Below are 24,792 nucleotides of genomic sequence, written 5' to 3'. Positions count from 1 at the left end.
TCTCCAGGAAACACGGGATCTGTCCCACCCCAGTCACCACTCATTTTCTCTTCCATTACACTGTTTTGCTTTTTGTGACAAGATCTCACTATGTAGCCCTGGCTGGAACTCCCTAAGTAGTCTATGCCTAACTGCCTCTGCCTCCCAAGTTCTGGAATTAAGGGCCTATGCCACAATGCCTGTCTTTCTTCCACTGCACTCTTACTGACCATCTATTGACTAGTTTCATTTCCATTTCATTTCAGAACATATTCATATAATATTATTAGCCTGTGAATTCAGGACAGCACAAAATTTTCAATCAAAACAAAAACTGATGAATGTAATAATTCACATACTCTGTAGGATTTCATGAATACCAGAGCAAACTTTATATTTACCAGTCCCTTATATAATCTAAAAAAAAAAAGCACCAAGACCAAAAATCTTTTAAAAGTTGCTCAGTGTTACATATTTAGTAACAGACTTGAGACTAGAATAATTAAATTATTCAACCTCAGCTTTTAAACGACAATTTTCAGAAGTCTTGAGTGTTTGCTACTCCCTAACTTACTGCCCTTTTTAGATATCAAGTATGATGATGTATGTTAATCACAGCATGATCTCGTCAGCACGTAACTCTGCTGAGCTTCACAATAGCAACTGTAATATGTGACTCCTTAAATACCCATTTCTGTCAACATAAGATAACACAACATTTGCTGAAAATTTCTACTGAATGAATGAACTAGTGAAATGATGAGAACACCAATTTTGCCAAAGAAATTATTTTCTGAGCTTCCAACTTGTATCTTCTTGTTTCGTTTGCTTTCTTTCAGTGTAATTGAGCAGACATTTTATTCACCTTTGCTTTTCACTCAGCATGAACTTGCATACTGAAGCATAATAAATAATGTATAATAGCATAATCCTGTCAAAGTAGAGTACAAATCTATCCAGAAATTTGTCCAGATTTTGCATAATCAGATTAATCAAGGATGAAAATATAACCATGCTGAGAAAAGAAGGCAGACCTGTACTCACAAACATTGTGTTCTGTTTTATCAATTTTTGTCTCTTTTAAAAATTAATTTGTGGTTTATTGGCTATCACTCTAGGTATAATCTTTAGACTGCTAAAAATGTCAGTAAAATATTTAAATAAGGAAGACTATAAATAATAAGTAAATATATATAAAGGCTAGAGAATTTGTTACAAAATATATTTTCATAAAATATGCAACAAATATAAATTCTGAAAGTGTGGTTATTCAGTTTTCCAGAAATTCTACTCTTTTTCAAATATTTAATTTTTTTCCTCTCAACATATATTTTTATTGAATTTTGATGCATTTCATACAATACATATTAATCATATTTAAATCCCCTCTCCTATCTGAACTCCCCATAGCTCCCTCTACTCAACTTCATGTATTTTGTTATATATGTTAAGTCCTATTAGGTCATTTGAGTACTTAGGTGTTGTTTGTTACAGGTTCATCCACCAGAGTCTAGTCAGCCTATCTAGAGTCTTTCCCATAAAGATGAAGTCTCCCTCACCAAGTAGCAATCAACTTCCAATAGTTCCTCAGCTAATGTTGGGGCCTGATGCCCATTTCCCCAGTTCTTTACTGGGGTTTTGTCTAGTGAGTTTGCATGAGTCTTGTGCATGCTGTTACCATTGCTTTAATTTCATATGAACAAGTTCCAAGAGCTCTGGAAGACTGTTTCCTTATGTTCATGCACCAACCGTGCTCTTACAATCTTTCCACGCCCCTCTTCTGCAATGGTCCCTGAGCCCTGGATGTGTCCTATCCAGGGACATGCTGTCTTCAGTCTCTTGTTCTCTACATTTTAGCCAGTTGTGGCTTTCTGTGTTCATCGCCTTCTGTTGTACAAGGAAGCATTGCTAGTGAGAATTGAGCGATGCATTAGTATTCTCTCTATTCCTTGTTGTTCTATGTTCTGTGAGTCTTAGGTGTATAGATTCCATTGTAGATGTGTTACTTAAGGTTGGGCATCTCACAAACATATATTCTCTGTGTTTAACCAGTTGTAGAACTTTGTAATAGTCTGTTACAAAAAGAAGCTTCTTGATAAGTGGCGACTGGTATACTTGTCTGTAAATGTAAGAATCCATATTTAGCATACGCTAAGGAATTACATTGTCTAATGATATAGAGGTAGAGTTTTCTCTAGGATCTATGACCTCCCCAGCTATGTGTATTGGGCTGTGCTGACATTGCGACACATGAGTGCCCTCCCACTGAGAAGGCTTTAAGTCCAATAGCTGTTAATTATCCCCTAGATAAAAGTGCCACTACTCCTACATTGATATAGCTTGCTGTGCTGGTTATTGTTGTGGTTATTAGGCTTTAAAGCTAGGGTTGGACCACTGACTGATTTTCACCCTTAAGAGCTTGCATGATATCCTCTAAAAGTATGAGAAGTTAGTCTTCAGGGAAGAGGCTTCCAGGTCAGTTTCAGCTCCATTGCTCTAAGTCCTGTGTTTTGAGCAGCAATAGGGTCTTATCTTCAACTTCTTGGAGGTAACCAAGGGCAGTGGCAATAGCCAGTGTTAATTTGGGAGTCTCTTCCACTACCCTGACCAACAACTGGATGGGAGGCTTCTCCTGTCTGTCACTGTGTCTCTTGTTACATAATCTTCAGCTATACAAAGAGTTGAAATAGTATGGAAGTTCTAGGGAAGATAAGGTGGATATAAAAGAGTTGCAATCCTTGGGTTGTACAGGACTATCATTTGAGTCAGAAAGATGCCATTTTCCCGAGTTCTGTTGTGCCCAGTTGCCAAGGATCATCACAGCTGAGTTTGTTGACTATAGACCCCCTGACATAGAAGCAAGACAGGGAGATCACAGAACCTTCACCTGTGTATCCAACCATACATCCCAACCAGTAGTGGGAAATAACTCCTTTCCCATAACTCCCTAAGTAAGCCTAATAAAATCATTGGTTACCTAGGGTGAACTTTGGTAGAATCATACCTGTTTGTCATTAGGACCCTGGAGGGAGGAGTTGGTATTGCTCATATCTTCCTTAAGGAAGGAGTTTTAGCAATCCTTATGATAGGAATGTTCTATATATTGATTGTATCACTGAAAATATGATATACATGGTATTGCATTATAATTTTAAAACATGTTCCCACTACAGCAAAGCAGATAAAGGATAGAAGAGTTTTCTCTGTTTCTTGGAGTTGCATTGAATCTATAGTTACCTAAAACTAAAATATTTAATATTTAAAATGTTATGTAAAAGTTTGAAATTATAATGCCAATATATAACAAAAATTGTTCTGGGAACACCAACCAACTGGCAATGTGTGCTACAAAAGTCCTAGGAAAAAATAAAGATCTTACTATGAAAGTCCTGGGAGAGGGAAGAGGCTTACAATTTGAATCAAGGGAGTAACTTGGAAACCTGAAGGGGGAATTGCATCAGCCACCATGAGAGTCAATCCTGCTGGAGATGTGACTTTTTAAAAGGTAGATTAAACAACCTGGGACTTTTTATTGCAGTAAAAGTGTGCATGTGCTTCCTGCCCCTGTATCAACTCTATATTTAAAACTCAAATCTTCAGTCATATCCTTTTAACTCTTCTATACAGTATTTGTTTATGACTATCCTTTCATTAATTCATTCACATCAATCAATAAAATATCCCTTACTTTCTATATGAATAGTAGGGCCTTAGGCCTATGATTTGTCACATTTTTGAACTTCTCTAAAAATGAGATGTCCAGCACTTATTTGTTTTTTTCATTTTTAACATTTTTATTGAGTTTTTGTGCATTTCATATAATGCATCTTCTTATTGGCAAAGTCATCTGTGTAATGATTCTCCTTTTAAAAATGAATTAAATATTGCATACGCTCTGAGAATGAGCACTGTTTAAAGAATTTATTCAGAGAATGTGCTGTAGATAGAAATAACATCGCTGAAGGAAGAGAATATAGACACATAAGTAAATGCTGGTTATTAGTGAGGGCTTGCCAAGTAATTCAGACCATTTTCTTCAACATTTCCACATATAATCCTTAGGAAAGATTGTATGGAATAGTTTTATTAATTTTTCCAGGACATTTCTAGCAACAAGGCTATATTTTGTTTTGTTTTCCCTCTAGAAAGTACTTTCTGGAATAGATCTCCTTTCAGAAACCTAGGAATGAAAAGGAGAATGAGCCTCCTTAAAAACACATTCTGTGATCTATGTGATCACTTCCTACAAATCAAAAGAACATTAAACAAAAGACAAAATCAACAGGGATCTGCTATGATTTGCTCTATGAATTCAGGATATAAATAATTTAAAACTGATCCATGAGAGATTCTTTATCTTGTTTTAACAAATGTTCCCATAGAATCACTTTTAAGGGAGGGAGCATTCAATAAATTGTTGTTAAATGAACAAATTAATGAATATGGTCATATTTCTTTAACTTCCCAAAATGAACAATAATCTCTTCAGGGCCTAGTATTAGGTATTCCAGCAACTCATTCCTGAGCACATATTTTTCAAACCCCTATGAAAGCAGGTCTGTTTTGTAGGTCTAGTAGACAAAGAAAAGAAGAAATGTTTGTTGGTCTTGTCCCCTGCTCCAGTCCTTGTCTGTTGTGCATCAAAAGCCTGAGACTCCTGTTCCTTTTCTACAACTGGAAACCCATTATTCTGATTCCCTGTCCACATATGGGTTTCAAAATTACATCACTGGGAATCACATCCAGATTCCATAGTTTGAATGCTCCCATTATGGTCTGACAGCATGATGTTGTGAAAATCACATGCCGATTCTCAGAAATTGTTCCCTAAGTATTGCTTCTTGCCACTTGACAGTGGATAAAGACTGGAATCTGTAAAAACTGTCAACTGTAAGATGTGCAAAATCCAGGCCTGGCCCAAAGATCCTTAGACTCTTGTAGTAACAAGATTCGCTTGTTCTGACTTCCTCTGAATTAACTGTAATTTAATTGCACAAAGCATATTTGCTTTTCTTTTAAATGGATCTTAACTACAAATAAGTCTATTAATTCTAAGTGATTCTCCTTTCAGAATACTCAGGAGGTATTAGCCTATCAATCTCTTCTCTCTAAAGAAACACACAAACAATCTTTCTACCCAGTGGCTAGCCCTATACCCAAAATGGTGATCAAGATTAGGTTTAGCAATTCATAGAAAATAAAGTTCTTGTTCTTCAATTCTTTTGAGGATAATGGGGCCTCCTGAACTTATCTAATCAAAGATGAGCACGTGAGAAATTCTTTGGGCCAGGCATGGTGGTGCTCGCCTTTAATCCCTGCACTGCTCTGCACTCAGTGAGGCAGAGGCAGGGGATCACTGTGAGATTGAAGGCAACAAGGTCTACATAGTGAGTTCCAGGCCAGCTGAGGTTACAGGGAGACCCTGTCTCAAAAAGATCAAAAAGCAAAAAGTGTAGAGAGCCACAGCCTCCGCCGCCACTACAAGATGGCGCCGGTATCCGGACCTTCTTAACAGTAAACATCCTGCTGCGCCCATAAGGGGCGTGCACAAGAGCCTGCTCTCCCTCGCCTCCTCCCGTGGCGTGATCTCCAGCAACCAATCCGCTTCTTATACGTCAAGGGTGGACCCGTGAGACTATATAAGCAATCGCTCTCCCGCTTCTCGGTGTCTTCGGTCTTTAAGCTTCTAAGAGTGTAAGATGCGCATACAATAAACTGCTGCAGAAGGATCCTGACTTGTCCTCCCGCGTCGTTCTTGCCGGCGAGACGGAAAGCGGTCGGGGACAGCTGGTGCCGAGACCCGGGACTCAACATCGCTGGCGCCGCCCGAAGACCCCTCCAATACAGGAGGAGGATTCAGAACTGCAGGTAGGTTCGGAGAGGTATGGATGTTATGGAGGTTGCTGGAATTGTTTTTGCCTTGATTATGGGAGTCTTTGTAATTCTGCTTCTTACCCTATACTAATGTATAAGCTGAAATGAGAAACGAAAGGAGTTGGAGTAGAAGGACATTGATGAAACTTGGACAATTATCTCTCTCTCAAAAAATAAACAAAAGAGCAGAAATATTTCTGATCTGCAGCATTTACTGTTTTCTAAGAGATAAACATTCCCATCTTGGCCTGTCAGCATGAAGTCATGACAACACAATTGGAAATAGATCCATTGAAATCCCCTCTCCAGATCAAGCCCACCTCTACTGGAAGAGTGACTAGCACAGAGGAAGGAATTTGTGCAGTCCCTCTAGAAGCTGGTAACTACCAATGATACGTAAGACTTAACTTCATGCTGGGAATCATGAGAGAAATCAAGGATTTATATGCAACAAGGCATTGCTTATATATTTCCAATGTAAAATAAGTTTCTTATAAAGAGAACAAAGCTGGTGACTGGTACAATTGCTTTTACAAGATAATGAAGACCAAGCCTGCTTATGCTTACAAACTTAAATTGGTGTTTCTCATTGCCTCTTCAAGTAAGCTGGACAAAACAACTTGAAAATATTTTAAATGATTTCCCATTTGTATTTACTATTTAATCTGTATTTTACTGATTACTATACATGATAGTGTACTTAGAAGTGATAGAATATTTATGCTCTAATTTTGAGAATACCTACATGATATATTAAGATGAAATTCTTACAATGTTTAAATCTACTATTTATATTTCTTTTACATTTGTGATTTTCATATTAGCTTCTAGAAATACATTATATATGGAAGAAGGAGGCTATCTGCATTAGCACATAATGTCAGGTTAAGAATGGGGACAAGGTAGTATAGAATTCTATGAGACATACCTAACTTGAGGTATAAAGTTCAGGAGAAGGTTCTGCATATACTTATGAGCAAAAGTGAAGAAAAAAATAGAAACAATTTAGTTTTTATTTACAAATTCTAGACACATAATAATAATTATAATCTCCTTTAACATTCATTATAGCTCTTTTGGATATAATTGCTCTTATTATATAGATCACTATATAGTTTATTGCACAGATTGTTATGTACCTCAATTTTATAAAAGGTATCTTAAATCACATAGCAGGGCATGATGGAGTAAGAGTCAAATTAAGCTCTTAAGAAAGAAAGTAAAACTTTACACAGACAGAATAGAGCAATGGATGATTACAAAGGAAAAAAAGTGGGAACCAAGTAGATGCTGTATAGTAGGAAGTGATTTAATAAGAAGATTTATTTGGGTCAAACAAGTACATTAGAAAGAGTTCTTAAATCTGAGTTAATTGACTTTTAAATATACTCAACTTTCATCTCAAACTCCTGTCTGTTGGAGACCACAATTATCCCCCAATGTAGGAAGGACTTTTCCAATACAGAAATAATTTAGACTGAAGACTTTTTCCTAACCTTGCAATCAAAAAGTTACTTCGATCATTTTTTAGTTTTTATGTGTATGAGTGTATTGCCTGCATGTATGTAAGTGTGTGCACTTATGTCCTGCAATACCTGCAGAAGTTTTTGAGGGCAACAGATCTCCTGGAACTGGAGTTGTGGATGGTTGTTAGCTGCCATATGGGTGCTGGGAACTGAACCTAGGTCTTCTGTAAGAGCAGCCTGTGTTAGCTGCTAAGCCATCTCTCCAGTTCCCCCAAAACGCTACTTTTAATAATGTAAACAACTCACCAAGTCATGTGCTCCTCTTGTGACCTAGGCATATGAACTTAATCTCTCAGAACACCTCCTTACCCTCAGCTAAGATAGTGTATGAATACACATATGCATGTTTACATATCAAAGCAGTGAAAGCAGTGTGATTTTCTCATTGCAAACAATGAAAGAAATTATTTGTTTGATATTCTAGGCCTAGAGATCAGAGTTCAAGATTCTCTGGTAAGATAAGGATTGGTCCTGAAGTGTACTTCCCCATCTCATGCTGAAGATACTGTTTCAATAAAAGAACGAACGAATTCCTTTCCAGGGAGCCAAGTTCTGAGAAAAGTCTAAAGTAACAGGTTCTTGGTGGTTCAGGTCTACTCTTGGCCTTAAAATGGATACCAAGAGTCAGACTGTTTCTTAATTCAGGCATAACTATAATGTATCTTAGAAATGCCACTTCCCAGAAACTTGAGGTAAATGTACAAGAAGTTAAAACAGACACTGGATGGTTGTGGGACTTTAGAGAGGCAAACTGATACCTTGAGGCATGGGAGTAGAGTCATATTACCTCACAATTTTTCTAGAAATGTAATTTCAGACATTTTAGTCTTTCAAATTCCCAGTGTATTAGAGGAGTAGTATATGAGATATACCGTACTTTAACAAATGGTTTTATGAAAATATACGTAGAAAAATGCAATATGCATGAAATAAAATATAGCCTTTGTTGCACAGAATGTATGAATTCATTGCAATGAAAAAAAAATAGACACGCAATGCAGTTGTTTGGATGAGAATGTCCCCATCAGTTCCATGTACTTGAGCATTTGGTCCCCAGTTGGCAGTGCTGTTTGAGAAGGGTCATGAAATCTTTAGGAGGTGTCGCCATGTTGGAGGAAGCATGTCACTCAGGGCGTACTTTGAGATTATACAGCCTCACTCATTTTCAGTTTGTCTCTTTGCTTCCTATGCCTATTTAAAGATATAAGTTGTTAGTTTTCTGCTCTGGCTGCCTCCTGCCATGGCTCTCCTGCCACTGTGGACTCTTATCCCTCTGAAACTGTTAGTCTAATAAACTTGTCCTTCTATAAGTTGCTTTGGACATGGTATTTTATCACACCAACAGATACTAACTAATAAAGACATGAATAGTGAAATACGCATTTCTGCAATCATTTTCATAATTAGCAAAAATTTAAACAATTAAATATTAAAACTATATATAATGAGTTGTTATAATAAATCAAATAAAACAGTTGTTGAGTATTTGGGTATTCCAATCAACAACTGACCATATTGCTCTGGAAACATCTAGATCTTTTAAATGATTGAAAAAAATCATACTAAAATCCACACAAAGAAAATCAAGTCTAATAAAAACATGGAATTTGTTTAAAGCTAACTTTGACTCTCACAAATATATTTTTCACCTTGAAATAACACTTGAATGTCCTTGTTATTTTCACTATTGTTTAAATCCACGTCATTTATTTTCTTCACATTGTCGAGATATTGTTTACATACACTAATTTTTCTTAAAAGTTTATTTCATGTCTAAGTTTATTGATCATTTTCTAAGAGTTCACTAATGCCTTGGACTTGCTACTTGGAGTATTACCAGGGTTAACATTTTAAATATTATTAAGATCAAGAATTTATTATGAGTATAGAAAAGAACTTCTTAGAAAAATGTAACAGAGATAGATTTTTGAAGGGTGTTTGGGATTCAGACATGCAGAGAAAAGATAGGAAATGCAATTTATTTTTAATTTTCTTGTTCTTTGCCATCATAGCATCTGCCTTTGAACCATTTTCCCTTCTTTTATTCCACAGGTAGGTACTCTCTTCTGTTTGTAGGCTAATATTTTTATCCTTTATTACGATGCATTGTAGTTGCAATCTCTTTAATTGCTTCCTAACTGGTTCTTCCCTCCCCTTGGTATATTTTTCATGCATTATTAAATTCCAACTGGCTTTCCGAAACTCGTTTTGTTTTCCTTCCAGACAGTTTTTCCGAAGATGAACTGTGTGCCTCCTGGTCCCTTGATCACACAGGAAAGAGTATTGAGGCATTAAAAAGATCACTATTTGGAAACTATGGGCCTTTGGATAAAACTACAAGGAAAACGATCACATCAACCATCTTGGTCATTCATTGTCATTCACAAGCACCTTCATGCAGAAATTATTTTAACATGTTTACTACAGTTATTGTTATTATTGCTATTCAACATGGGAAGTATCAAATTATAAGGATGGTTAAATATTTTCCTTGCTAGTGTCAAACAGCTGACCTTGACCTATATCTAAGTCTCTGGGGTTAATGTGTGCACTTCATGTATCATCTCTCACCTCTTGTATATTAACACAATGGCAGGATTCTAACCAATTAACCTCATTAGCTATTTTATACACTTCTTAAGAAATTATTTCTCTTTCATGCACAAAGTCCTTTAATAGAGAAAATACATCATACAAAGAATAATTATCTAGAGTGAGATCTGACTTTGAGTTCCAGTCCTCAGTTGAGAAAATTTCTTAGCCCATCTGGCCTACAGCTTCTCCATTTTTAAAACTAATCATGATTATACTTTTTTCACTGAGTTGTTGTAATCTTCCAATATATGTAAATAATTTCTGTAGGAACAACATTTCTAGGAAGTATACATCATTAAGACATATAATTTATACATGCGTGTGTGTGTGTGTTCAGGCATATGCACATGCACCTGTTTATATGTGCATATGGAGGTGAGGAGAACATTGAGTGTCAGTAATCAAGAATTACCATCTTTTGTTTTTGAGGCAGGGTCTCTCACTGACCTTAAATTCACCAAGTAAGCTAGGTTAGGTGGTCAGTGAGTCCCAGGGATCTGCCTCTCCTGAGCTGGAATTCCAAGCATTGACCACATGGGTGCTGGGGATCATACTCAGATCTTCATGCTTATAAACCAAGAACTTTATTGACTGTTTTATGTAGCTGTTAAGGTTTATTTTTGTTGATATACAAATATCGTAAAATGTTATATAAGCAAATGTTTGGAATTCTTTTCAGAAAAAAATTAAAATTTTTAAAATAAACTCGTCAGTCAACAAATCTTACAATCAGATCCATTACAGAAAATTTAAAACTCTCCGACCATATTGCTCTGTGCAAAAAAGACCATTTGCTTTGTGAAAATATATATTGCAATGAATCATTTAAAATGAGGCACTACACCCTTGTAATTTGTAACAGGCTTTTAAGGCTAATCCTAAACAATTGTGAAATGCATTTGTAATTATTTTAGCACGTAAAGAATTTGACTCATAGTCCTCCATTTTTTTTAAATTACCTTTGAGTTTTTTCTACATGTAGATATGAACCTCTCCTATAGGGAAAATTACATTCTATATTGGAAATGAATTTTTATGATTGTTGGAATTTTTCAAATGCAAATTTGTAGATTTCTCTGTATTTAAGTAAATTTTGCCACTGCTTTTAAAATATATCTTATTTATTATCTGTATTTTATGTGTATAAGTGTATTGTTTGCATGTAGGTAGGTGCACCTGCGTTGTATAATGTCTGCAGAGATATTGGATGCCCTAGAACTGGAGTTACAGACCATTGTTAGCCACCACATTAAGTGTTGGGAACTGAACCTGGGTCCTCTGCAAGAGTAGCCAATGTTATTAACCACTGGGCTGTCTTTCCAGCCTTTTTTTTTCATTTTTAATGTTTTCATTGAATTTTTGTGTATTTCATATAATATAGGTTAATGAAATTTAGAAATTTCTCCCCCACCCCACCCCCATAGCCCCGGCACCAGATTTCAGGTATTCTGTCTTATATGTTAAGTCCTATCCAGTCTAAAATTTCTATCCAGGTGATCCTTGGTGCAAGTTTATCCACTGGAATCTAGTCAGCCTATCTAGATTGACTCCCCTAAAGAAGATCTACTCTTCCTCACCCCAGAGTAATCATTTACCAATAGTTCTTTGGCTTGGGTTGGGGCTTGCTGTGCATTTCCCCACTCCATACTGGGGTTTTGTCTGATTGAGTTGGCATGCAGTCTTGTGCATGCTGTCAGCATTGTTGCAAGTTCATATGAATAAGTTTCCAGTGGCCTGAAAGCCTCTATTTCCTTATGTTCATGCACCAAACCTAACTCTTTCCATCATTGCTTCCTCAGTGCTCCTTGAGCTGTAGGTGGGTCAGGTTTAATATAGGAGTCTTATCCAAGTTTCTTGTTCTCTAAAACTTAGGCAGTTGTGGCCTTCTGTGTGCATCGCACTCTGTTGTATGAGGAAGCTTCACTGGTGAGAGTTGAGGGATGTATTAGCTTCCTCTCTACCCCCATTCTGCTATGTTCCATGAGCCTTAGTTGTAGAGGTTCAGGTGCAGATGTGTCTCTTACGGCTGGGCATCTCTCAGACACATATTCTTTGTGTGACCAGTTGCAGAATTCTGCAAGAGTCTCCATCTGTTGCAAAAAAAGAAGCTTCTTTGATTAATGGTGTACAATATGTTTGCCTATACATATAAGGATCCATATTTAGCATACAGTAAGAAATTTCAATTGCCTAGAGATAGGGTTTTCTCTAGGATCTACGACCTCTCCAGCCATGTGTATTTGGTTATATTTACAGTGCTATCCGAGATCCCTCCCATTCAGAGGGCTTTAAGTCCAATTAGATAGTTGTTGATTACCCCTTGATAACAGTGCCACTACTGCACCAATAAAGGTAGTTTTCTGTGTTAGTTGCTATGGTTGTTAGGCTTCAAAGCTTGGCTGAACCATTGATTGATTTTCTCTCTTAGCAGCTTTCATGGTATCCTCTAGAACTATGAGAGATAGTCTTCAGGGAGAAGGCCACTTTCTAATTGGATTTAAGGTCTTCTTCCTCAGGGTCCATATCTGACGGCGTCTTCTTCCTCAGGGTCCATATCTGACACTGATATCAAGCCTAGAAACCTGAGGCAAAACTGGTCACAGGACATGGGAGGGGGGATAATACTAATTTTCTGGTAAATAGATACAATTTTAAAATTACTTCCAGTGAGTTATTGTTATAGCCACAGATTAATGCATTTCTCAGAAGAGAAACTTCCTTATGCAACAGATTGTGATTAACATAGAAAACCACAACTTGCCAACATGCAGAAGAGGTTGCAGTGTGCTTATCCTTGAATAAGACTTCTGCCTCCCAATGATCAGGAATCATTGCATAAGAGACAGTGGAAAGATTGTAAGAACTAGAGGTGGTAGATGACCACAAGGAAACAGAGCTTTCCAGACAACTGATCAGTTACTAATGTGAACTCACAGTAATGATAATAGCATGTACAAGTCCCATGCAAGCTCAAATCAGACAAAATTCCAGCATAAACATGGGAAAGTAGGTAAGATCTTATCTAATCCCTAAAAGATTTTAGGGTTACCTCTTCTGAAGAGGGAATGTTAGAATACCAAAAAGCCCCACAACAAAAAGAAAGAGTACACAAAGTTGTCAGGAAAAAGTGATGGGAAGTATGCGAGGAGATAGAGGGGAGAGAGTGGCTGTGGATTTGATCAAAACATCTTATATGCATGCATGAAATTCTCAATAATTTTATTAAAGTTAAAAAAAGAAAGAAATTCCAACGCAAGGAAATTTTAACAACAGGTAGCTGCTGGGAGCAGAAGAACCAGTCTCTTTCAAGGATGGGATTCATAAGTACACAATTCTTTTTAAATTTTTATTTTTATTACATGTATAAAGGATTTTCCTACCTATATGTATATACAACACATACATGATACCTATGGAGACTAAAAGAGGCATCAAATTCCATGGAATTGGTGCTTCACAGATGGTTATGAGCCATCATGTGGTGGTGGGAACTGAACTCTGATCTTCTCCCAGAGCCATATGCTTTTAACTTCTGAGCTATCTCTCAAGCCTCTAGAGTACAATTTCCTTATGATTTTCAATGAAAAATTTATTTTCTAAAAACCATGGTGATGCTTAGAATGGTGAGAAACCCATAAAATTGCTAAATTAATTAGATGTGTCAAGAAAATTTCAAATACTTCACCACAGTCATAAACACAGATCTACTCCTGGCAGAATATGTCACACATACCTGCAGAACTAAATGTAAAGTTCTGATTCTTCACGTCCACTCTGTCTGGTCCATTGGTCTTTTTAAAAATAAGACCCAAAGAATAGAGTTTGCCATTATATAATGTTTAGTAGAACCCAGAACCATTTTCACCTGCTTACATGGACTAGCACCTATGAGTTCTCTTGAGACTGCATTCCCCCAATCTCAGTATCAGGGTCTCCACATTACTTTACTCTGTGGATTAACAGGTGATTAATGCCTGAGAATATCAACAGTGAATGAAACTACCATGTCTTATTTTGAATAAGAGTTGAAAGATAAACAATAAGCACAATGTTTCCTTACCAAATGAGTCAAAGACTGCAGATAGAAGGCAACTAAAGTTGCTCTATATCCCATCTTGCTTGTGTTGAGTAAGGACCTACTAAAATCCCTTGGGATTCTAAGTGGAAGCCAGGCTTTCTAGCCTACTAACTTAAAAGCTATTCTTGTGTTGCAAGACAAAAGCAAGACTCAAAGGACTGGAGCTGGTTAAAACCCTCCCATTGTTTTGCTATTTTCTCTTTCTGGGATTAGGGTGTGTCCTCCTGTTCTTGGACTCCAGATCGTGATGAGTTATTTAGAACCTTCCTATTCCTCTGCAATCTCCAAACCCAAAGTTCTAGTTGCGATTGCTCAACTGGCACACTAGACCAAACTGAAATCACCATATCCCTGTAAAAAAAGTCAAAAGTAGGAACCTAAAACTCAAACTGTCTATTCATACCAGAACAAAGATCAACCAAGCTATAAGAGCAATGAAAACAGAACCAAACATCAACTCAGCAAAGGAAGGCTAGAATTTCATATCAGAAAAGTAACCAAAATAATAATAATTAATACTAATACTAATACTAATACTAATACTAATACTAATAATAATAATAATAATAATAATAATAATAAAAAGAAGCCTCAGGAACAGAGGCAGGTAGATCTCTGTGAGTTCAAGGCCATGCTGGTCTACATAGTGAGTTCCAGGCCAGCTGGGCTACAGGGTGATCCTGTCTCAAAAAGACCAAAAAATAAAAATAAGAATAAATGAAAAATAACAATAACAAAAAGAAGCTATATGCCCAAGTTACAAGGCAAAATCACAAATAATATGAAAAACTAAGATATTTCCCCACCAAATCCCACAAGTCCTATAGAAGTGTTCTATAATGAGAACTTTCAGTTACCACAACACAGAGAACTTAAATGAATAATCATAAGCATGATCAAAGAATTCAAAGACTTTAAAGATGACAGTTACCTAAAGAAACTCTTAGATGATAGGAATAAATTCCCATCTGAAAAAAAAGAGGATACAAATGTATGTATGAATGAAATGACAAAGACAATTTAGGATTTGTAATGTGAGTTGGTGAAAGAGATAGAAATATTGAAGAAAACTGGAACTGAGATGAAAATGGAATTAAAAACTCAGTAAGTCAATTAGAAAATACAGGATAGATTCTTACCAGAAGAATGAATCAAATGAAAAACTGAATATCAAGACTTGATAAAGTTGAATTAAATTCTCAAGCAAAAAATATGAAAAAAATATTAAAAGCACAGGAATGGATTATGCAGCAGCTGTAGACACCATGAAAAGACAAAATCTATAGGCACAGAGGAAGAGAAAAAGCTCAGATCAATGGCACTGACCAGATCTTCAACAGGAGTATAGAAGAAAACCTCCCTAAATTAGAGAAAGACATACCCATAGCAATATAAGAAGCACACAAAACACCAAATACAAAGGATCAGAAAAAGGAAAAGAAACTGCACCAAACACCAAATAGAAAAGACCAGAAATGAAACTTGCCATGGCACATCATAATAGAAACATTAAATATATAAAAATGAGGGTGCTGAAAGCTGCAAGAAACATAAGCTACATTGAAAGGGAAACCCATGAGAATAACAGCTGACTTTACAAACTTCAAAATTCAGAAGAACCTAGAGCACTTTAGTCCAAGTTCTAATTTACTAGAGATGCCAACCTAGACTTCTTTATCCAGGAAATCCATCTATCATAGTTGAAGGAAAAAGAACACTCTTTCGTGATATAAATAGGTTGAAAGAATACATGTCCACCAAACCAGTCCTACAGAGAATACAAAGTACTGAATAATACAAAGTACTGAATACAAAGTACTAAAGAAGGAATTAACCATACCAAAGAGACTATGGAAAGAAAACAAATAAAACTATAACTAAAGAAACAAAAAAAAAACGATTAAGAAACAAAATCCGTCTTTTTGTTGTCTACATGAATCTCATCTTTACTTCAAGAACAGTCACCACCTTAGAGAGAAGGGATGAAAAAAAAATATTCTAAGCAAATGGGATCAAGAAACAGGCATTGCTTTCCTAATATCAGGCAACAGTGAATACAAAGTATAATTAATCAAAAGAGATAAAGACGGTCACTTCACTTTAAACAAGTAAACAATCAACCAAAAAGATATTACAATAATGAACATATATGCACCAAACTCTGGCATTCTCACTTCATTAAAAGAGTACTATTGGACTTCAAGGCAGAGATTCACCCCAACTCAATAATAGTAGGTGACTTTAATACCTCACTATCTCTAATACAAAAGTCATCTGGACAAAGAATAAACAGAGAAACATCTGAATTAAGCGATACCATACATAAAATGGACCTAACAGACATCTAGTGAATAGTCCACACCAAGTATCAAAGAATACACATTCTATTCAGCAGCCCATGGAAATTCCTCTAAAATTGACCACATGCTAGGGCACAAAACATACCTCAACAGATGTAAAACATTGAAATATTCCAAAGAGTTTACCAGACCACAATTCAATAAAGCTTAAAATCAACAGCAAAAGAAGCTTTAGTAACTACATGAACTCATGAAGATTAAACAACACATTACAGAATGAATGAATGAATGTGTCAAAGATATCAAGAAAGAAATAAAAATATTACTGAAATTTAACAAAATCTCTAGGATACATTAGAAGCAGTCATAACAGGGAAGTTTATAGCTCCAAGCACCTACATTAAAGAACCAGAAAGAGCACAAGTAAATGACTTAACAATACAACTCAAGAATCTGGAAAAACAAGAACAAACCAAACACAAACCTGGCAATGAGAAGAAGTAATAAAAATCAGAGCAGAAGTCAATGAAATACAAAGAAAACAATACAAATAATCAATGAATCTAAAAGCTCTCCCCTACCCCAACTCTCTTTAATTTAGTACTTGAAACTCTTGCTAGAGTAATAAGACAAGAGAAGGAAATAAAGAGACACTAATTGGAAAATAAGTCAAATTATCCCTGTTTGAGTATGATATATTGTACATAAGAGTCCCCAAAAATTCCACCAGAAAACACTAGAAATGATCAACACTTTCATAAAAGTGGCAGAATACAAGATCAACTTACAAATATCATTGGTATTTTTGTATATCAATAACAGTCAGAGAAAGAGATCATAGAAACACTCCTAATCACAATAGCCTCAAAAATTACTTAGAAGTAAACCTAACTAAAGACATCAAATATCTCTACTATGAAAACATTTAAACTTTGAAGAATGAGATTGAAAAAGACAGTAGAAAAAGGTAAGACACTCCATGTTAATGGAATGAAAGTAACCATCCTACTAAAAGCAATTTACAGATCCAATGCAATCCCACTCTAAATCCTCATGACATTCTTCACAAAAATTAGAAGAAAAGTCCTAAAATTCACATGTAACCACAGAAGACCATGGATGACCAAAGCAATCCTGAGCAATAAAAAAGCAACACTGGAGTGATTAGCATACCATATTTCAAATTATATCATATAACTATAGCAATAAGAGCAGAATGGTGCTAGCAGAAAAACAGACATGTAGATCAGTGGAACAAAATTGGAGACCCAAACAGGAGTCACAGTTATAGCCACCTAAATTTGACAAAGATGCCAAAAATGCACACTGAAAGAATGACAGCAACTTCAACAAATAGTGCTGAAAAAACAGGGTCTCTACATGTAGCATAATGAAATTAGACCCCGATCTCTCACTTTTCAAAAATCAACTCTAAGTAGATCAAAGACCTCAATGAGAAATCTGAAATACTGAATTGTTAAAAATAAATCATGGGCAGTAACCTACTAGATAGACATGTAGGAAAGGACTTTGAGAACTGGACTTCTTTCACTCTGGAATTAAGGTCAATAATTGACAAATGGGACCTCATTAAACCAAAAAAGCTTCTGTACAGCAAATGAAATGGCCATCAAATGGCCATTTGGAGAAGCCAACAAAGAAAAGGAGAATCTTTCCCCAGCTATACATTTAGTTGAGGATTAATTTTCAGAATAACAAAGAACTCGAAAACTTATGACCCCATTAAAAAATGGGCTACAGATCTGAACTGACAGTTCACAAAGAAGAAATAAAAATGGCACAGAAATACCTGAAAAAGTGCTCAGCATCCTTTGGAATCACAGAAATACAAATTTAAACTATGTTAAGTTTTTATCTTATCCCAATCAGAATGGCTACGGTCAAGATAATAAATGACAACAAATTCTGGCAGGGATTTGGGTAAAGTAAACTCATCATTCACTGATGGTGGGATGAAAACTGGTACAACCACAGTAGAAATCAATGTGGAGAAATCTTAATAAAAACAGATCTACTGTATTACCCAGCTACACCACTCCTTGACATACACCCAAAAGGCTCAGTGTCCTACTACAGAGATACTTGCTCAGTCATGTTTGCTGCTGCCTCTTTCACAATAGCTAGGAAATAGAAACAACCTAAATGTCCCCCAACTAATGGATGGATAATGAAAATGTGAAACATTTACACTATGGAGTTCAACTTGGTGGTAAAGGAAAATAAAACAATGAAATTTGCAGGTAAACAAATGGAATCAGAACCTGTTATACCAAGTGAGGTAATCTAGCCTCAGAAAAGCAAGAAACACAGGTTCTGCCCAACTTCTGGCTTCTAATTCCAAATCCATAGATGTGAGTATATATCCTGAGGTAACCACAGAAGCCAGGAAAATGGAAAGGAACCATAGGTGGGAAGGATACAAATGAGTTCAAGAGAGAGAGATAGTAAGAAACAGGTTAGGCATTGCACTTACATACATGCAGGCAATATACTCATACAAATAAAATAATGATAATAATAATATATAAAATATTTTAATAAGCCTACTGAAAAATACATCTATAATATAAATGTGAGTGTATTTGTATACCTGATGGCTAAATGACAGAAATCACAGTGCCAGACATGGGAAACCTCCTTTTAAGTTGTTGATCGGGGTAATCTAAAGAAATCTCAAAATAATATAGGCTGTTACGACAGCCCTTGGTTGTTTCTTGAGCCCTGTTGCTGGAGCAATGGAGCTGGAACTGACCTGAAAGCCTCCTCTCTGAAGAACAGCTCTCATAGTATTAGAAGATACTATGGAAGATGACAGGGGAGAAAAATCAATAAATGATTCTATCAATATTTAAAGTCTATGTTCCACAACAATGACTGGCAGAGCAAATTATCTCTATTGGTACAATTGTGGTACTTTAATCTTGAAGATAATCAAAAGCTGTATAATTGGAATTATGGCTCACTCAATGGGAGTTAACAAATAAGTGGTACTGTAAACATATCCAATACATATGGCTGGAGATGTCATAGACACCAGAGAAAAACCTACTTCTGTCACTTCCCTAGACCAACGTATTTCTTACTCTATTCTAAGTACATAACCATATTTTTACAGACATGTGTACATTTCACCACTCATCAAAGAAGCTTTTTTTTTGCAACAGATAGAGACTATTACAAAATTCTCTAGTCAAATGCAAAGAATGTGATTGAGGTACCCAGCCCTGTGTGACACATTTACAGTGCAACCTCTATACCTAATGCTCAGGAAACATCGAGGAAGAGGGTATGGAAAGAATGTAAAAGCAAGAGTTACAAGTCACCTTCTTCCAGTTTACACATTCTGTACATGATAGTGAATCTGCAACAATGACATCTCGGTGTATGATAGTCTAACAAAATCTGCATAATAAAAAAAACAGTTGACATGTCAAGGAGGACGGGGAAGTATGACAGTGTTCCACATCAAGATGAAGAGCTACAAGCAATCAATGGATGATAAAGAAGGGAGAATCAGTTTTTTCCAGGGACTAGTTCTCTGTGAGGCCATCTAATCCCAAACGTACAGCCCTAAACACGGGTACGCATGAGCTCCACTAAATAGACTTAGTGCATTAATCAAGGAAGAGGACAAGAAATTGATAAGTTGTGGGGGTAAAGGGCAAGAGTTAGTGGGGACTTGGAGGGATAGAAATAATGAAAATATAATAATCATGTATGAAATTCTAAAAAATTCAAATTATAAAAATAATCAAAGGGCATTCACTATATTGTTAAAGTCATAATTTATAGCCATTTCCCTCCTTTGGTTTTGATAAAGCAAAGACCCCTTCCTTTGATCTCTGTGTCCAAGCACTGGAAAATTCAATCAAAATGTGAATATTATCTCTGTGAGGGGAAGCACTGCATTTTTTTTTACCATTATTAGCACAAATACTTTCAAGTACCTTATTCATTAATAGCAGCAACTAGCTGAATATTTTATCTGTGATCCTAAAGTTTTAATCTAGGAGAAGAGGAACTATTGTTAATTATTTGGGATATGGTAACAGCAATAATCATAAGCAACAGCACTATATAATATATTTTCAATGATCTGCAAACACTAGTTTGATGTAAGCACTCATGTACATCCATATATTTAATCACAAAAACTCAATGAACTAAATTTTATGAGACTCTCAGTGAAAGATGAAAAAGAAATATCTTACAGCAAAGAAGTGAAATGGCTGAAAAGGTACCGACAGTGGTAGATTCCAGACTTCTAGTCATGGTCTGCAGAAGAAAGGTACATCAGGAGTCTGATAAAGAAAGATGCTATCTTCTAGAAATTTCAACTTTCTTGATAACCTAACAAAATTTCATCAATGGCTAGTCGTTCTTAAAAAGAAATCTTGTCAATTTTTTTTTATTCCAAAACCCTCATTGACGCTCAGGTCAAGATAAGGAGGAAAAATTTGTCACTGATAACTGTATCAATGACAGAACCAGGACAAGGCACCTTCACTACTATTCTTATACATGCTACCTTAATTCTAAAAATGCACTTTCATCTCTTTCCTTTTGTAAAATAATAAATTCTGTAATTCTAATTGTCAGTGCAATGTGGTGAAAAGAAAGAGATATTATAACCAAGCAGACTCATTCATAGGCCAAGTATGAATCTTGGACCAGGCATTCAACTCCGCCTGTCTGTGAATCCCTTTTCCACCAGAGGAAACCATGGGATGATCATGATATTTTACCCAAAGTATGCAAATAATGCATACCTAGCATTTAGTCGCACTGAATTAATGCTTTATTCTTTCTCCCTTCCAAACTCAAACTGTTCAATTATATGAGATTTGCAGTATACTCCCTCTCGATAGTTCCTAAAGAAAGAAACAGAGACCTAAGTATGCTACTTAATTTCTCCTGATCCCTGCTCAATACCTTTTGCATCTGGGAAGGCGTATATTCCTGTCATTACCTGTATCTTATTATCCAAGAGCATTCTTTGAAGCATCTTGGTGCTTATCTACCAGGAGAATTTCTTAACACATGACATATTAATTGATGTCAAGCCTGGTATGCTGGTTTTGATTTCTAAATTGTTTCAATTTTTGCGAATACAAGGACAGAAACCAAATACATTTTTCTTCTGGTTTTACTTATTGTGAAACAAAAATTAATGCAAAGATCAAACTTTTCAGGGAGGATAATTTAACTAGCCTTCTTTCTTCCCCAGCATCATCCTTGTAGAAGGCAGTCAAGACAGCACACCCCAATCTCAGTTCTGAAAAACTTGGTCAGAACTGTGCCAATCATTTAATCCAAATTCTTTTCCACACTTTGAACTTGTTTGTTCTCTTACACTTGGCATGGCACAGTTTCACCAGCTGTCTACAGACTTGCCTTCCTATACTCACAATTCCTTTTCATCTTCGGTGAAGGCCTGAATGAACTACTAGTGTCCTCAGCCAGAAGAATCCATCTTTATGGCAAGAAAATGAATGTGGAATGAATGAAAACATCAGTGTATAGAATGGAGTCTCTTAGACCTTAACCGTAACACCTACTTTAATGCCTATAACATTTATACTGCTCAATTAAGAACATCTTCCCACTCCTCCTTAACTCACCAAAGTCTGAAATCTAAGAGTTAGGTAGCTGGGCATGGCAGCCAATCTTGGAATCTCAGTACTTGTGGGTCTGAGGCAGGCAGAGCACCATGGGTTAAATGAAGATCAGCCTGGGCTTCATATCAAGTTGCAGGAAATCCTACATTGTCTCACAAAACAAAAACCAAAATGCATCCCCCTAAATTAAGATATAACATGTAAGAGCACTGCCCAAACTTTCTCTAACCCTAGAAGTTGTAGTGCTTTTCTTTCCTTTGGATTTCATTAACATTCTGTGCATATATCTAAGCAATGTCATGTTATTATTATAATTTCATATTGCTAACATAATAGTAATTTCTTCCCTTGCACTAGACAATGAGTCTATTGAGGATAATGACTTGTTCTTTTTTTATATCCGTACCATTTGTCTACATTGTCTAGCTGTACAAAGAAAGTCCTCAACACTTATCAAATAGGACTGAACTCTAATAAAATGTCATTTTAGAGAATTGAAGGAGCGGGAAAGACAAGACCCTGACAGACCAAGTTAAAGCATAGATTTGTAATTGTTATAAAAGCCTCACTTCTTTATTGAAAAGCATAGTTTGTTAAGTGGCCTTGATAAATTTGATTTTGTTCATCAGTAAAATAAGTCTAGCAGTAACTATCTCATAAAACTGTTAAAGATTAGCCAACATGTATGAATATATAAAACAACGCAGAATGCATGGGTGTTTTATGACATGAAATAATTGTCAGCTCTTTCTCTAGCTAGGATTTTCCTATGATTTTTTAGTGTAACAAAAGAAAAGACATGAGAAATGAGTTAATATTTATTAACTGTCATCTTAAATCTCGTGGAAACAAGGAATAGCAACAATTTAACGTGTTTTGAAAGCACCCGCTCTGCATCAACTCTGATGCAGATCATGCGTCCTGATCTTAATTTTCTCTGTGAAATACACTCTGAGTTACAGACTCTTCCACATGCCTGCCTGTGGAGTCTTAAAATATCCCATGAAGAGGAAAGTTATCATCTTTCTCTTAAATCTTTTACTTTTTGTCTCACTGATAAATTATGTAAGCCCAAATTCTTTCTCACACATAATTTTTATGTCCATATATGTTTCTAAATCCTAACCTCTTCAACAAAATTAAATACTCATACCATGTACCCATCTAGTAATTAAGCCTGCCACAGAGGACGAAACAAATATATTTCACTATAATGGATTTTATATGCTTATCTCTAGACAGCAAAGATACATACATATATACATGCATACATATATGCACACACACATGCATACATATATGTATACAGTCAAGAGAAGAAAGATGCGATGATGAAAACTTAATCATGGGAAAAGAATGTATAATTAGAGGAGTATCCATTTAACAATGACTAGAAGAGAGCTCCCTGATAGGCACATTAGTGCAGGGACCTAAATACTTAACACTTTGCCTTGAGCAAGTAAAATAGGAATGGTATAAAGTGAGATTGGAGAAGTAATGGGAGATAGAATATGAGAGTCTTATGGAAAATATCAAAGTCTGTAGGTGAACTAAAGCCTTTTGAAGTGCTCAGCAAGGAGGGTCCTGATGGGGCCTACAGTTTCAGATAATCTCTTAGGTATGTATTGCCAATGCTTATTCCTATATCACATGATTAACTCCACATTAGGTGCCCTCATTTGAATATCTAATAAAATGTGAATTTATCTCTTAAGTTTCAGTGCTCTAACATATATTTTCCTTCAATAATCATTCAACATTGTCTAGTTACTTAAGAATCAAACTCAGAAGTCATCATTAAACCTTGAGTTTTTCCTACTTCCTCTACTCAGTATCAGCAAATCCCACTGATTCTACCAGAGAATGAATCACAGATCAGACCATCTCTGCTTTCTCCATGTACAGTTAAAGCCAGCACGATCTTTTCCCAGTATGGTGCCCTCAATATGATAGCGTTGTCTCACCTCTCTGCTCTCTTTCTCCATTTCAATTCATTTTCCACTCAACAAATACAATCTTACAAAAGCTCATTTCATATTACTTAATTTCCTTGCTAAAAACCTCTAATCAGGGGTTTGGAGAAATGCCTCAGTGGTTAAAAGCACTGACTGCTCTTGCAGAGGACCCAGGTTATATTTCTAGCATCTACATGGCAGCTAACACCTGTCTGCAACTCCAGTACCAGGAGATCTGGCTTCCTCTTCTGACCTCTATGGGCATTGCATGACACAAGTGCACTTACATGCATGTAAGCAATACAGTCATAGACATGAAATAAAAATAATAAAATATTTTTTTAATCTGATCAAGTTGGTTTGTGTGTTTTTACAATTCATTTATTTTCTAATTTACAAATAAAAATGAGTATGCGTCACATACCTCATCTTGAAACATTTATACATTGTTTTGAGGTGAGAATACAAAATCAACTCTCAACAATTTTCAAAAATTCAATTCATTATTTAAAACGAAGTCATCAGGTTTTACAATAAATCTTTTAAAATTTTTCCTGCTAAGCAAAACCCCAGCACAAAACTGTGGAAATGGGCAACAAGCCCCAGTCTTAGTCAAAGAATTCTTCACAGCTGATTACTGCTGGGCGGGGAAGGAACTCTAGATAGGCTAACTAGACCTCAGTGGATGAACTTGCACTGAGGGGCGTCTGGGGATACCAACTTGACACGATAAGCCTTGACACAAATGACAGAATGTATGAATTCCAGTGGGGCGCAGAGCTACAGGAGGGTGCCAGTGGGGAAGGAGGTATAAAGATGATTAAAACTGATTAAGATGTTCTGTAG

This window comes from Nannospalax galili, unplaced genomic scaffold (genome assembly GCF_000622305.1).
Source record: "Nannospalax galili isolate Female #2095 unplaced genomic scaffold, S.galili_v1.0 scaffold278, whole genome shotgun sequence".
Classification (NCBI taxonomy): Eukaryota; Metazoa; Chordata; class Mammalia; order Rodentia; family Spalacidae; genus Nannospalax; species Nannospalax galili.
Note: the sequence above shows the minus strand (reverse complement) of the source record.